Source organism: Dunckerocampus dactyliophorus, chromosome 5 (assembly GCF_027744805.1).
Source record: "Dunckerocampus dactyliophorus isolate RoL2022-P2 chromosome 5, RoL_Ddac_1.1, whole genome shotgun sequence".
Classification (NCBI taxonomy): domain Eukaryota; kingdom Metazoa; phylum Chordata; class Actinopteri; order Syngnathiformes; family Syngnathidae; genus Dunckerocampus; species Dunckerocampus dactyliophorus.
Window position 1 is genome coordinate 34,367,152 of NC_072823.1, and position 13,630 is coordinate 34,380,781.

General features: G+C 41.0%; 1 pseudogene; it reads left to right on the forward strand.

The window, feature by feature from the left end:
- The first annotated feature begins 604 nt into the window (after window positions 1-604).
- On the forward strand, window positions 605-6,102 carry LOC129181698 (uncharacterized; annotated as a pseudogene).
- Window positions 6,103-13,630: the final 7,528 nt, after the last annotated feature.

The following is a 13,630-nucleotide window of genomic DNA, read 5'->3' on the forward strand; positions in this document are numbered from 1 at the left end:
ACACTGCAGGGATAGCATGGCTGTGTGAGGAAAGCTCTACAAGTCCAATAGATCATGCTCAGATGACGGCCTCGCGATGCAAAACATTTTAACATAAGAAACCAGACCAAATGGAGATGCGGTCAGGATGGACTCCCGAAAGAAGTCACACCAAATGGACCCGAGTCAGGATGTTCATTCATGACAAACAAGCCAGGAGAAGAAGTTCCAAGAAGGTTGATCAAAGCTTCACAAAGACTAGGTAAGGGGGGCAAAGACTGATGCATTTCAAAATAAATAAATAAATGTAATATAGTACGTTCTTGTATTTGGGTACTTGCAGTATACTGGTACTGTGTTTGGAAATAAATAAATAAATAAATAAATAAATAAATAGAATATAGTACATTCTTGTACTTGGGTACTTGCAGTATACTGGTACTGCGTTTAACTTTGTCATAGGGGTTTTATGGTTTCCTGACTCTGTGGTATATCACCTTTATTTGCTTTCATGTATAAAGTCTGTTTTAACGCCAAGGGGTCAAGCTGGTAGCTGTGATTTTTCAACAGTAATTGTATCGGGTGGTTGGGGGGAGTGGTCTAGATGCAGGAGGGAGTGGTCTAGATGGGTCATTTCTACTTTGCTATTGAAGAAACAAGGCTGGTGAATGGACGACTGACAGGTAATGATGATTTTTTTAAGAAAATATAATTTTTAAGAAAATATCTGTAGTAAAAAGGTGGTAGCTAAGGATGTCATGTTTTTTGTCAAAAGCACATCATAAATTAGGTCTTTTAAAACAATACATCTAGATTATAGTTGTAAAATAAATTTGCGGTGTTTTGACTGTTTTAGCATCTTTTAAAAACAATACATATAGATTACAGTTGTAAAAAGAATTTGCGGTGTTTTGACTGTTTTAGCGTCTTTTAAAAACAACACATATAGATTATAGTTGTAAAAAGAGTTTGCGGTGTTTTGACTGTTTTAGCGTCTTTTAAAAACAAAACATATAGATTATAGTTGTAAAAGTAATAAATTAGGTTGACTAAAATACAAGAAAGAGGTAAAAAAGAGTTTGCAATGTTTTGACTGTCTTTGCAATTGGCTGGTTTATATGGTTTTAATGGGAATGTAGTAAAAAAGAGTTTGCAATGTTTTGACGGTTTTAGCAGTATTATTTATATTGTTTAAATGGGAAAACTACATGTTTGAGACACAACCTGACACAAAGAGAGGCTGCAGGACGTCTTAGGGGCCAGAAACACACCCAGATAAGGCCGTAGGATGTCTTGGGGGGCGGGGATTGCAGGGGGGTAGTTAGGAAAGGAGATGTATGGGATTGGGGGGCTTAGGGGGAGGGGCATGCCATAAACTTTTATGACAGGGGGCATAAATCAATCAAGGTAGGGTCATACATCACTTTTTGACAGAAAGGGGATTGTATACCTCTCTATTAAAAAGTCTTACTTATTACTGCTGTTTTGATGCGCCTGCGCTGCACACGGCTTGACTTTCTTTAATGGTGCGTGCCTCATTTGTGAATTAAGAATCTAAATGAATTGAAAGCGTGTGTTCTGTATTTGTTGTTTAGGATGTTGAATTAAGAATGCCGCCGATGGTTTATGACACATGTGGTCATGCGGCGGCCCATGTTTGGTTAATTGATTAATTAGTTCTTGATTGGAATGTTGCCTAGGCACGAGCAGCATGTTTAAGGTGTCAAATACAAACTATGAAGATTTCTTTTGCCCATTTAATGTACTTGTTTAAATGTTTGTTAAATCATGGTATTAATTTAATAGATTTTTATTTAATCTCAGTTTGAGAAAACAACCATGATGTAAAGTACAAGACTAAGTTACAACACAAATGCTAAAACATTTTAAAAATAGTTCAATAAATAGCAGTAAAAGTGGTAAAATATAATTTAAGTTGTTGCCATAGAAATTTGTTCATATATTGCAATACAATATAACATTGAATTTTATATTACGTGTTTGTCCTTCTTTTTGAAGGTGCTGTGCTGTGCAGTGAAAAACTTTAATGTGCATGAAAACTCATGACTTGAACCACATTAAATAAACTTAAGTAAAGCAAAGCATCGAGTGGATCCAGTTTCTTCAGCGTAGCAAATGAGGCCCTTTCTTGAAGTTCAAGGGATGCACCAAGTTGAGAAGAACTTGACAATTCTCCTAATATTGACTCTTTATTCTCCTAATATTGACTCTTTATTCTCTTAATATTTACACTTTATTCTCTTAATATTTACACTTTATTCTCTTAATATTTACACTTTAGTCTCAATATTTACACTTTATTCTCTTAATATTTGCATTTTAGTCTCAATATTTACACTTTATTCTCTGAATTGTAACACTTTATTCTTAATATTTACAGTTTATTCTCCTATTTACAATTTATTCTCAATATTTACACTTTATTTTCTTAATTTTAACACTTTATTCTTTTCATATTTACACTTTATTCTTTTCATATTTACACTTTATTCTTAATATTTACACTTTATTCTCTTAATTTCAACACTTTATTCTCTAATATTTACACTTTATTCTCTTAATATTAACACTTTAACTCCCAATATTTACACTTTATTCTCAATATTTACAATTTATTCTCTTAATTTTAACACTTTATTCTCCTAATCACTGATGGCGTGTCGAAGTATCACCGTGAGGTGTATTTAAATCTATCACATCTGGCCTAGCCAGTGACCTCCAGGAAAGTCTGGATGACAACCACGAAAGAGTGGTGACAACTGGAAAGACAGTGGACAGCTCGGAGAGACGGCGAACGGAGTAGGAAAGGCCAGCCCCCTGACCTACAGCTCCCGTGAGGGGGCAACCAAAATATTGCTACGAAGAACCCTATAGGAAAATACCCCCAGGGATGCCCGAGAGGGGGGGAGGATGAGCATCCCAATCAGACGGAAATTTTGGGAACGACCCAAGCAAATGATCAACGGACTACGAGCGCAGTCTGCGTATGTGGCAAGGTCTGCAAGAACCCGAGAGGTCTGAAGATCCACCAGAATAAGATGGCCTGCCTTGGGAAGGAACAAGTGGCGCAACGCTCAGGAATGACATCTGGCGCAACAACTTTGGTTGAGCCCGCTGCAGAACCTGGTCAGACGGAGGAGGAGCCAGGTCCGGAGTCGCCCCACAGTACCCGGAACCTCCGAGCAACACAATTCCCACCACCAAGAAGGAAATCGGAACATTGTCGGATGAAGTGGCCTGCTGCCAACAGCAAGGAATGGAACAAGCTGGATGAGGACGTAGATGAAGCCCTGGAAGCCATATCAAAGGGGGACGCTGACCAGAAACTCCAAACTATGTGCTCCTTCATAATGAACATAGGAGTGGAACGTTTTGGAGTGGAACAGAAGCAAGAAACAGGAAACCCAGCAAGGCTCAATCGGCGGGAAGTCAAGATAAGCCAGCTGAGACAACAGCTGAAATCCTTGAGACGTCAGTTTAAGGCAGCCACGGAAGAGGAGAGACCTGCTTTGTTGGAACTCACCAGCATCATAAGGAAAAAGCTCATTACATTGAGGAGGGCTGACTGGCGCCGAAGGAAGGGAAAGGAACGGGCTCGGAAGCGGAGTGCCTTTATTGGAAACCCCTTTGCCTTCATGAAGAAGCTACTGGGCCAGAAGCGAAGTGGCCACCTTGCTTGCCCCATAGGATAGATTTACAACTATCTCAACGGCACCTTCTGTAACGTCACAAGAAACCAAGAGCTTGGCCCTTGCAAGGCCCTGGTGACACCTCTAGAACCAGTGTTCCAATTCAACAGTGATGAGCCCATCCTGTCAGAGGTAAAGGAAGCTGTCAGAACTGCAAGATCTTGTTCGGTCCAAGTGGTGTACCTTACAAGGTCTATAAGCAGTGTCCACGGCTCCTCAAACGTCTCTGGAAAATCTCGAAGGTGATCTGGCGAAGAGGCAACGTCGCCGCCCAGTGGAGACATGCCGAAGGCGTCTGGATCCTAAAGGAAGAGAACTCTATCAGCATCGAGCAGTTTCGTATAATCTCGCTGCTCAGCGTTGAGAGCAAGATTTTCTTTAAGATCGTGTCCCAACGACTAACAGAGTTCCTCTTGAAGAATGCCTACATAGACACCTCAGTCCAGAAGGGGGGAGTTCCAGGAGTGCCTGGGTGCTTGGAGCATACAGGAGTGATGACGCAGTTGATCCGGGAGGCAAGGGACAGCAAAGGAGACTTGGCAACTGTCTGGCTTGACCTAACCAACGCCTATGGATCCATCCCACACAAACTTGTCGAGACAGCATTGACAAGATACCACGTTCCTGGGAAGATCTGCAACCTCATCATGGACTATTACGACGATTTCAACGCAAGACAAGAGTCTCCTCCAATAAAGTAACATCTGGCTGGCACCGCCTGGAGAAGGGGATAATCACCGGCTGTACAATCTCGGTGTCATTATTCTCCTTGGCCATGAACATGATTGTCAAGCCCGCGGAGGTTGAATGCAGAGGTCCAAAATCAAGATCAGGGACCTGGCAGCCCCCCATAAGGGCCTTTATGGACAACTTGACAGTGATGACTCCATCTGTTCCTGTGTGCAGGTGGCTCCTTCAGGGGCTTGAACAGCTCATCTCCTGGGCAAAGATGAGCTTTAAGCCAGCAAAATCCAGGTCTCTGGTCCTGAGTAAGGGTAAGGTGGCTGATCATTTCCACTTTGCACTTGGAGGGACCAAGATTCCAACGGTGACCGAAAAACCTGTCAAGAGCCTGGGCAAAATCTTTGACAGGATGCAGCAGCTGTGCTGCAGACGAAGAGCAACCTTACTTCTTGGCTCACAGCCATAGACAAATCGGGTCTCCCAGGAAAATTTAAGGCCTGGATGTACCAGCACGGTTTCCTGCCCAGGATACTCTGACCCCTGTTAGTCTATGAGGTACCAATAACAACTGTAGAAGCACTAGAAAGGACCATCAGCCAGTTTCTCAGGAGATGGCTGGGGCTCCCTCGGTCCCTGAGCAGCATCGCCTTATATGGTCATTCCACCAAGATGCACCTCCCCCTCAGTGGACTTTCAGAGGAGTTCAAGGTCACCCGATCCAGAGAGGTGTTGATGTACAAGGACTCCACAGACATCAAGGTGGCATCGGCAGGGATTGTGGTTAAAACTGGAAGAAAGTGGCAGGCACAAGAAGCCGTGGGCAGGGCAGAGGTGCGGCTGAGACACTAGACCTTGGTGGGAACCGTGGCAATGAGTAGGGCAGGCCTTGGCAGCTTTCCCAGGCCACAGTACGACCAGGCTCGCGGCAATGAGAAGCGCCGACTTGTCCAAAATGAGATCCGGGCAGAGGTGGAGGAACAACGCTGCTGCAGGATGGTTGGCATGTCCACGCAGGGGAATGGACAAGGTATGGACATGTGGAACCGCGCAAACTATCCTGGGCAGAACTCTGGAGAGCGGAACCTCTGCGGACAAAGTTCCTCATGCAGTCAGTGTATGACGTCCTTCCAAGTCCAGCTAATCTGCACACCTGGGGCCTGGCAGACACCCCAGAGTGCAAGCTTTGCCAGAGGAGGGGAACCTTGGAGCACATCCTGAGCTGTTGCCCAAAGGCTCTAGGGGAGGGGCGGTATCGCTGGCGCCACAACCAAGTTTTTAAAGCCTTGGCGGATTCCATCTGTGCTGCAATACAGTAGTCCCAGGTCACCCCAAAGCAATCAATCACATTCATCAGAGCAGGGCAGAGGGTAAGCCACCAGCTCAACAGGAGGGCTTCTCACCACCGCTCGTGACTGGCAGCTGCAAGTGGACCTGGGAATGCAACTAGAGTTCCCGGCAGACATTGCTACCACCTCGCCCCGGCCAGACATGGTGCTAACATTGGAGTCAGCTAAGCAGGTGGTGCTATTGGAGCTGACAGTCCCCTGGGAAGAGGAATGCCAATGAGCGTAAGAGGGCCAAATACTCTGAGCTCATTACGGAGTGCCGGAGCAAAGGCTGGAAAGCCCGCTGTGAACCAGTCGAAATTGGCTGCAGAGGCTTTGCAGGCCACTCACTACAGCGAGTGTTTAAACTCCTTGGAGTTAGAGGACTGCAGTCAACTGGCTGACTGACTGACTGATGATCAAAGATGGCGCCCTCCGTGGCAGACGTCTCTGTGACACTCTCCCGTGTTTTTCTATTTTTTGCTATTTTATTGTTCATTTTGGACATTCAACACACTCACGCAGTACATTACAACAGAGAGACACTTTTGAACATCGGCAGGGTTCACCATGAACCTTCATTTAGCCTCTCAGACTTTGCCTTTCTTCTGCGCCGGGAGAACGCAGCAGCCTGCGGACCTGGTGAACTGAATACCCGGCGAGCAAAGCATCCGAGGCGTAAACGAGGCAAGCGAGCCGGCCTGCATGCTAGGCTAAAAGCTAGAGCGACGAGGCCACCGCTACCAAGCCTGCTGCTAGCCAACGTCCGCTCTCTTGAAAACAAGATGGACGAACTACGAGCAAGGATTACAGCTCAACGTGAGATCAGGGAATGCTGTGTCCTCACCTTCACAGAAACCTGGCTGACGGAGGATATACCGGACTCGGCGATCCAGTTGGAATCATTTGCTGCTTACCGGGGAGATCGGACTTTAGCGTCTGGTAAACACAGAGGTGGCGGCGTCTGTGTTTACGTAAACAAACGGTGGTGCACAGACGTACAGACGATGGAAAAGCACTGCTCGCAGGACATTGAGCTGCTGATGGTGAAATGCAGACCTTTTTATTTGCCTCGTGAGTTTAGCGCTGTGTATTTAACTGCTGTTTACATCCCACCACGAGCTAACACTGCTAATGCACTAGGCCTCCTGCATGACATCATTGATAAACACGAGACCAAACACCCAGACGCTGTATTTATTATATCTGGCGATTTCAACCACTGTAACCTCAGGACTGTCCTCCCCAAATATTACCAGCATGTGAGCTTTCCCACAAGGGAAAATAACATCCTGGACCAAGTCTACTGCAACATGAAAGGTGCTTTGAAGGCTGTTCCAAGACCCCACTTTGGAAAGGCTGACCACATCTCTATATTCCTTTATCCAACATACAGACAACTTCTTAAAAAAGCTCCCCCTGTACGTACAGCAGTTAAAGTATGGAATGAAGAAACTGATCAAGTACTTCAGGACTGCTTTGGCTGCACAAACTGGGATGTGTTTAAAACTGCAGCGGGGAGGGAAGATTGTACTGTTGATTTGGATGAATATGCTTCTGCTGTTACTGGCTACATTAGCACATGCATAGAGACTGTTACCACCACCAAGTATTACAGAAAATACCCTAACCAAAAACAGTGGATGAACTGTGATGTAAGGGCTAAGCTACGTGCTCGTTCGACTGCATTTGTCATGGGCACCGCTGATGACTACAAAAAGGCCAGATATGACCTGAGGAGGTCCATACGAGAGGCCAAAAGACAGTACAGACAGAAGCTGGAGGGCTACTATTCCACCTCAGACCCTCGGCGCATGTGGGCGGGGCTCCAGCACATCACAGACTATCGACAGCAGAGTAGCGTAGCCACGTCCAGCCAAACCACACTTCCTGATGAGTTGAATGAGTTCTATGCCCGCTTTGATACCCAAACTCCTGATGAGCAGAGAGGGTGGCTGAACCTGGGGAGCACACAGGACTCACCTCTCATGGTGACATCAGCTGATGTGCGCAGGGTTCTAAACAAAACAAACCCACGAAAAGCAGCAGGGCCAGACAACATCTCAGGACGTGCACTTCGGGTTTGCTCATCAGAGCTAGCTGATGTGCTTGCTGACATATTTAACCTGTCGCTTGCACAAGCATCTGTACCGACCTGCTTTAAGTCCACCACCATAGTGCCCGTACCCAAGAAGAGCAACGTGACCTGCTTGAATGACTATCGCCCTATAGCACTCACTCCTATTGTTATGAAGTGCTTTGAAAGATTAGTCATGACCCACATCAAAAAGAGCATCCCGGCGGCAACCGTGGACCCTCTACAGTTTGCATATCGCCAGAACCGGTCCACGGATGATGCAGTCAACACTGCCATCCACACAGCCCTTTCTCACCTACAGGGCCAGGACACATATGTCAGAATGCTATTTATAGACTATAGCTCTGCATTCAATACAGTCAGCCCCCACAAACTCACAGATAAGCTCCTCACACTTGGCCTGTCTCCCCCCCTCTGTAACTGGGTGTTTAACTTTCTCACAGGCAGGCCCCAGTCAGTCAGAGTCCACAACCGCACATCCAGCTCAAGAATTGTGAGCACTGGGACCCCACAGGGGTGTGTGCTGAGTCCACTCCTCTACACGCTCTTCACCTACGATTGCGTGGCCTCCCAGAACAACACCAGCATCATTAAATTTGCAGATGACACTACAGTCATCGGACTGATCACTGGTGGTGTTGAAACATCATACAGAAGAGAGGTGGCGGACCTCATAGCTTGGTGTCGTGATAACAATCTCCTTCTCAATACAGATAAGACTAAAGAGATGATCATCGACCCAAGAACAAGGGAAAAGGAGCCGCATAGACCCCTGTTTATTGATGAGACTGAGGTGGAGAGGGTGAAAACCTTCAAGTTCCTTGGCACACACATCAGCGAGGACCTCACCTGGTCTCACAACACCCAACAAATTCTGAAGAAGTCCCAAAGGAGACTGTACTTCCTGAGAAGACTGAGGAAATTTGGCATGTCCACCACAATCCTGAGTTGCTTCTACAGATGCACTATGGAAAGTGTCCTTACCGCCTCCATCACTGTTTGGTACGGTAACTGTACAACACGTGATAGGAAGGCACTCCAGCGGGTGATCAAGACCTCACAGAACATTGTTGGGGCAGCCCTCCCCTCACAAGACATTTATAAAACTAGAGTCCTACGCAGAACACACAACCTCATCAAGGACAGCACACATCCACAACACTCATTATTCACACTCCTACCGTCAGGCAGACACTACAGGAGTTTGAAGTCCAGGACCACAAGGCTGGCAAACAGCTTTTACCCACAGGCCATCAGGCTTCTCAACGAAGCACTCGCACACGCCGCACGCAACACACGCACACACTCATAGCACTTTATTTATTTATTTATTTGTATTATTTACTTGTATTAATGTCTCGTCTGTTGTTGTTGCTTAATTTATTGGTATATATGTTAATGTGTTTATGTTTCTTATGTTCTTATTCTTTCTTGTGTTTTCTTTCTTTTCTTGGGAGAATGAACAGAATAAGATTTTCATTGCATGGTATAACTGCTGTTGTACTATGCACATGACAATAAAACTCTCTTGAATCTCTTGAATCTCTTGACTGGCTGTGGATCCGTAGGGGGGATCCGTGGTGCGCTACTTGGACACAAGCCGGGGTCTGATCAATCCCGGAGGGTGTCTGATGATTAAAGACCCGAAACACCCTATGGTGACCCTGGACTGGTCACCAGCCAATCGCAGGGCACATACAGACAAACAACCATTGACACTCTCAGTCATACCTATTTAGAGTCGCCAATTAACCTCACCTGCATGTTTTGTGGGAGGAAGCCGGAGTGCCCGCTATTTACACTTTATTCTCAATATTTAAACTTTATACGCTTAATTTTAACACTTGATTCTCTTAATATTTACACTTTATTCTCTTAATTTTAACACTTTATTCTCTTAATTTCAACACTTTATTCTCTTAATATTTACACTTTATTCTCTTAATATTTACACTTTATTCTCTTAATATTTACACTTTATTTTGTAATTTTAACACTTGATTCTCTTAATATTTACACTTTATTCTGTAATATTTACACTTTATTCTCTTAATTTTAACACTTTATTCTCTTAATATTTACATTTTATTCTCTTAATATTTACACTTTATTCTCTTAATTTTAACACTTTATTCTCCTTATATTTACACTTTATTTTCTTAATATTTACACTTTATTCTCTTAATATTTACACCTTATTCTGTAATTTTAACACTTTATTCTCTTAATTTCAACACTTTATTCTTTTAATATTTACACTTTATTCTCTTAATTTTAACACTTTATTTTCTTAATTTTAACACTTTATTCTCTTAATATTTACACTTTATTCTCTAATATTTACACTTTATTCTCTTAATATTTACACTTTATTCTCTTAATATTTACACTTCATTCTCCTAATATTTACACTTTATTTTCTTAATTTTAACACTTTATTCTCTTAATATTTACACTTTATTCTCTAATATTTACACTTTATTCTCCTAATATTTACACTTTATTCTCTTAATTTTAACACTTTATTCTCTTAATATTTACACTTTATTCTCTAATATTTACACTTTATTCTCCTAATATTTACACTTTATTCTCTTAATTTTAACACTTTATTCTCTTAATATTTACACTTTATTCTCTAATATTTACACTTTATTCTCTTAATATTTACACTTTATTCTCTTAATTTTAACACTTTATTCTCCTTATATTTACACTTTATTTTCTTAATATTTACACTTTATTCTCTTAATATTTACACCTTATTCTGTAATTTTAACACTTTATTCTCTTAATTTCAACACTTCATTCTTTTAATATTTACACTTTATTCTCTTAATTTTAACACTTTATTTTCTTAATTTTAACACTTTATTCTCTTAATATTTACACTTTATTCTCTAATATTTACACTTTATTCTCTAATATTTACACTTTATTCTCCTAATATTTACACTTTATTCTCTTAATTTTAACACTTTATTCTCTTAATATTTACACTTTATTCTCTAATATTTACACTTTATTCTCTTAATTTTAACACTTTATTCTCTTAATATTTACACTTTATTCTCTCAATATTTACACTTTATTCTCTTAATTTTAACACTTTATTCTCTTAATTTTAACACTTTATTCTCCTTATATTTACACTTTATTTTCTTAATATTTACACTTTATTCTCTTAATATTTACACCTTATTCTGTAATTTTAACACTTTATTCTCTTAATTTCAACACTTCATTCTTTTAATATTTACACTTTATTCTCTTAATTTTAACACTTTATTTTCTTAATTTTAACACTTTATTCTCTTAATATTTACACTTTATTCTCTAATATTTACACTTTATTCTCTAATATTTACACTTTATTCTCCTAATATTTACACTTTATTCTCTTAATTTTAACACTTTATTCTCTTAATATTTACACTTTATTCTCTAATATTTACACTTTATTCTCTTAATTTTAACACTTTATTCTCTTAATATTTACACTTTATTCTCTCAATATTTACACTTTATTCTCTTAATTTTAACACTTTATTCTCTTAATTTTAACACTTTATACTCTTACAGTTTTTTCCAATTGCTAAAACACTAAAACGACATGCGTAGCACAATTATTTAAAGTGACACACAGAGAGCAAAAGCTCTTCTCAAGTCTCCAAAACTCTAAACACATGTTCTGCTTTACACACATTTTGCAATTCAAAATGGCACTTTTTAAATGCACTGAACACGCTTCTCTGCATAAGACACTACAATCTGACATAAGGTCACATGTTAGCCATTTCAAATGACAGTACAAGAGCTAATTGGCCAATGTATGTGCCACCTGGCCCAACACCTCAATGCTTATTTGTTAGCACTTGAGTCAGGAAGCAAGCACGAGGAAAAGACAACAAGTGCGTTCTTTTGGGCACGGCACTGAAAGGAATACGCCTGGCAGCTCTTTGTGTGCATGCGTGTTGTTCAGGCTATGGAAGAGGCATGTGATGAGATTGGTGTGGGTGACATTCAGGGGTGGATACGGCACTCAAGGCGCTTCTTGACCTCCATGTCTGGCAAGGGAAGATATTGCCTGTGATGTGGACGAGGCGTTGTGGCCACACCCAGCTGTGCGGCAAGATGCTGCCTCATTTTTCTTGCCTCTTTTTTTTTTAAATGTATTTTGTTTATATTTTTTTTTCTGCACATTTTTTCTGCAATTTTCTTTTTCAGTTTACTGTTGAGTGGTGAGCATATATTTGTTTGTTTGTATATTTGTAAACATATCTGCGGTGCATATGTTGCACTGACTTGTTGGTGAAAAATAAAAGTACATGTTTCAACAGCGTGTGTATCTGCAAATATTTCTGTGCATGTGAACAATCTGAAGACTGTTCTACAGTTTGAACTATTTTGGTATTATGGCAAAGCATACTAAAGATGAGAGTGCTTTTCATTATGCCCAACAGTGTGTACTTGATTAGACATACGTTTTGTAATATGAATGACGTGTGTGCCACTTGGTACAAAAGTTGGATATTGATGAAGCTACATGTACTTTTGGTTGCAGTGCTTCATTTCAAGATTCAAGATTCAAGATTCAAGAGTTTTATTGTCATGTGCATGGTAAAACAGCAGTTATACCATGCAATGAAAATCTTATTCTGTTCATTCTCCCAAGAAAAGAAAGAAAGCACAAGAAAGAATAAGAACATAAGAAACATAAACACATAAACATAAATACCAATAAATTAAGCAACAAAAACAGAAGAGACATTAATACAAATAAATAATACAAATAAATAAATCAATAAAGTGCTATGAGTGTGTGTGTGTGTTGCGTGCAGTGTGTGTGAGTGCTTCGTTGAGAAGCCTGATGGCCTGTGGGTAAAAGCTGTTTTTGCAGGATTTTGCAGGATATATGAGGGATTTTGCAGTTTGGGTATGTGGTTTTGTGAATTGTGTTAAATATTTTGATAAAAAAATAAATAAAAAAATAAAAAAATGTAAAATTGTGTTTTAGCAATTGGAAAAGACTGTATTAAGCTTAATTTCACATCCGGACACCTCTTTACCTGCTTTGCTGCTTCTACTGAAGAATTTCAGTCAGTTTTCAGGATATAAATTAAAACTGAATAAATCTGAAACTTTACCTGTCAATGAGGGGGCGCCGGCATCAGTGTACGCATCGTTTCCGTTTAAGACTGTGGAAAATAAATTTACTTATTTGGGTATTACAGTTACAAAAATAAGACTACAAGAGTCTTTTCAAAGAAATTTTTTTGAGCCTCTTAAAGCACATGAGGCAGTGTCTGACGCAGTGGTTGCCACTTTCCACTACTTTGGCCGGTCCAATCAATTGTATTTTTTCCAATCCATCCCAATCTTCATCCCAAAGGTTTTTTTTGACACTTTGGACTCGGTTATATCTTCCTACACTGCTAAAGAAAATTAGAGGAACACTTGGAATACACATCAGATCTAAACTGGGGGAAAAATGATGTTGAATATGTTTCCTGATAATAAGTGGGTGATGTATTAGTAACAAAATGATGCCACATCATTTGATAGAAATGAAAATCATCACCCTATAGAGGGGGGAAATCAAAGACACCCCAAAAATGAAAGTGAAAAAATGATGCAGCACACTGGTCCATTTTGCTAAAATGTCATTGTAGCAACTCAAAATGATTCTCAGTAGTTTGTGTGGCCCCCACGTGCTTGTACGCATGCCTGACAACGTGGGGGCATGCTCCTAATGAGACTACGGATGGTGTCCTGGGGGATCTCCTCCCAGATCTGGACCAGGGCGTCACTGCGGTACCTGGACGCATGGAGGA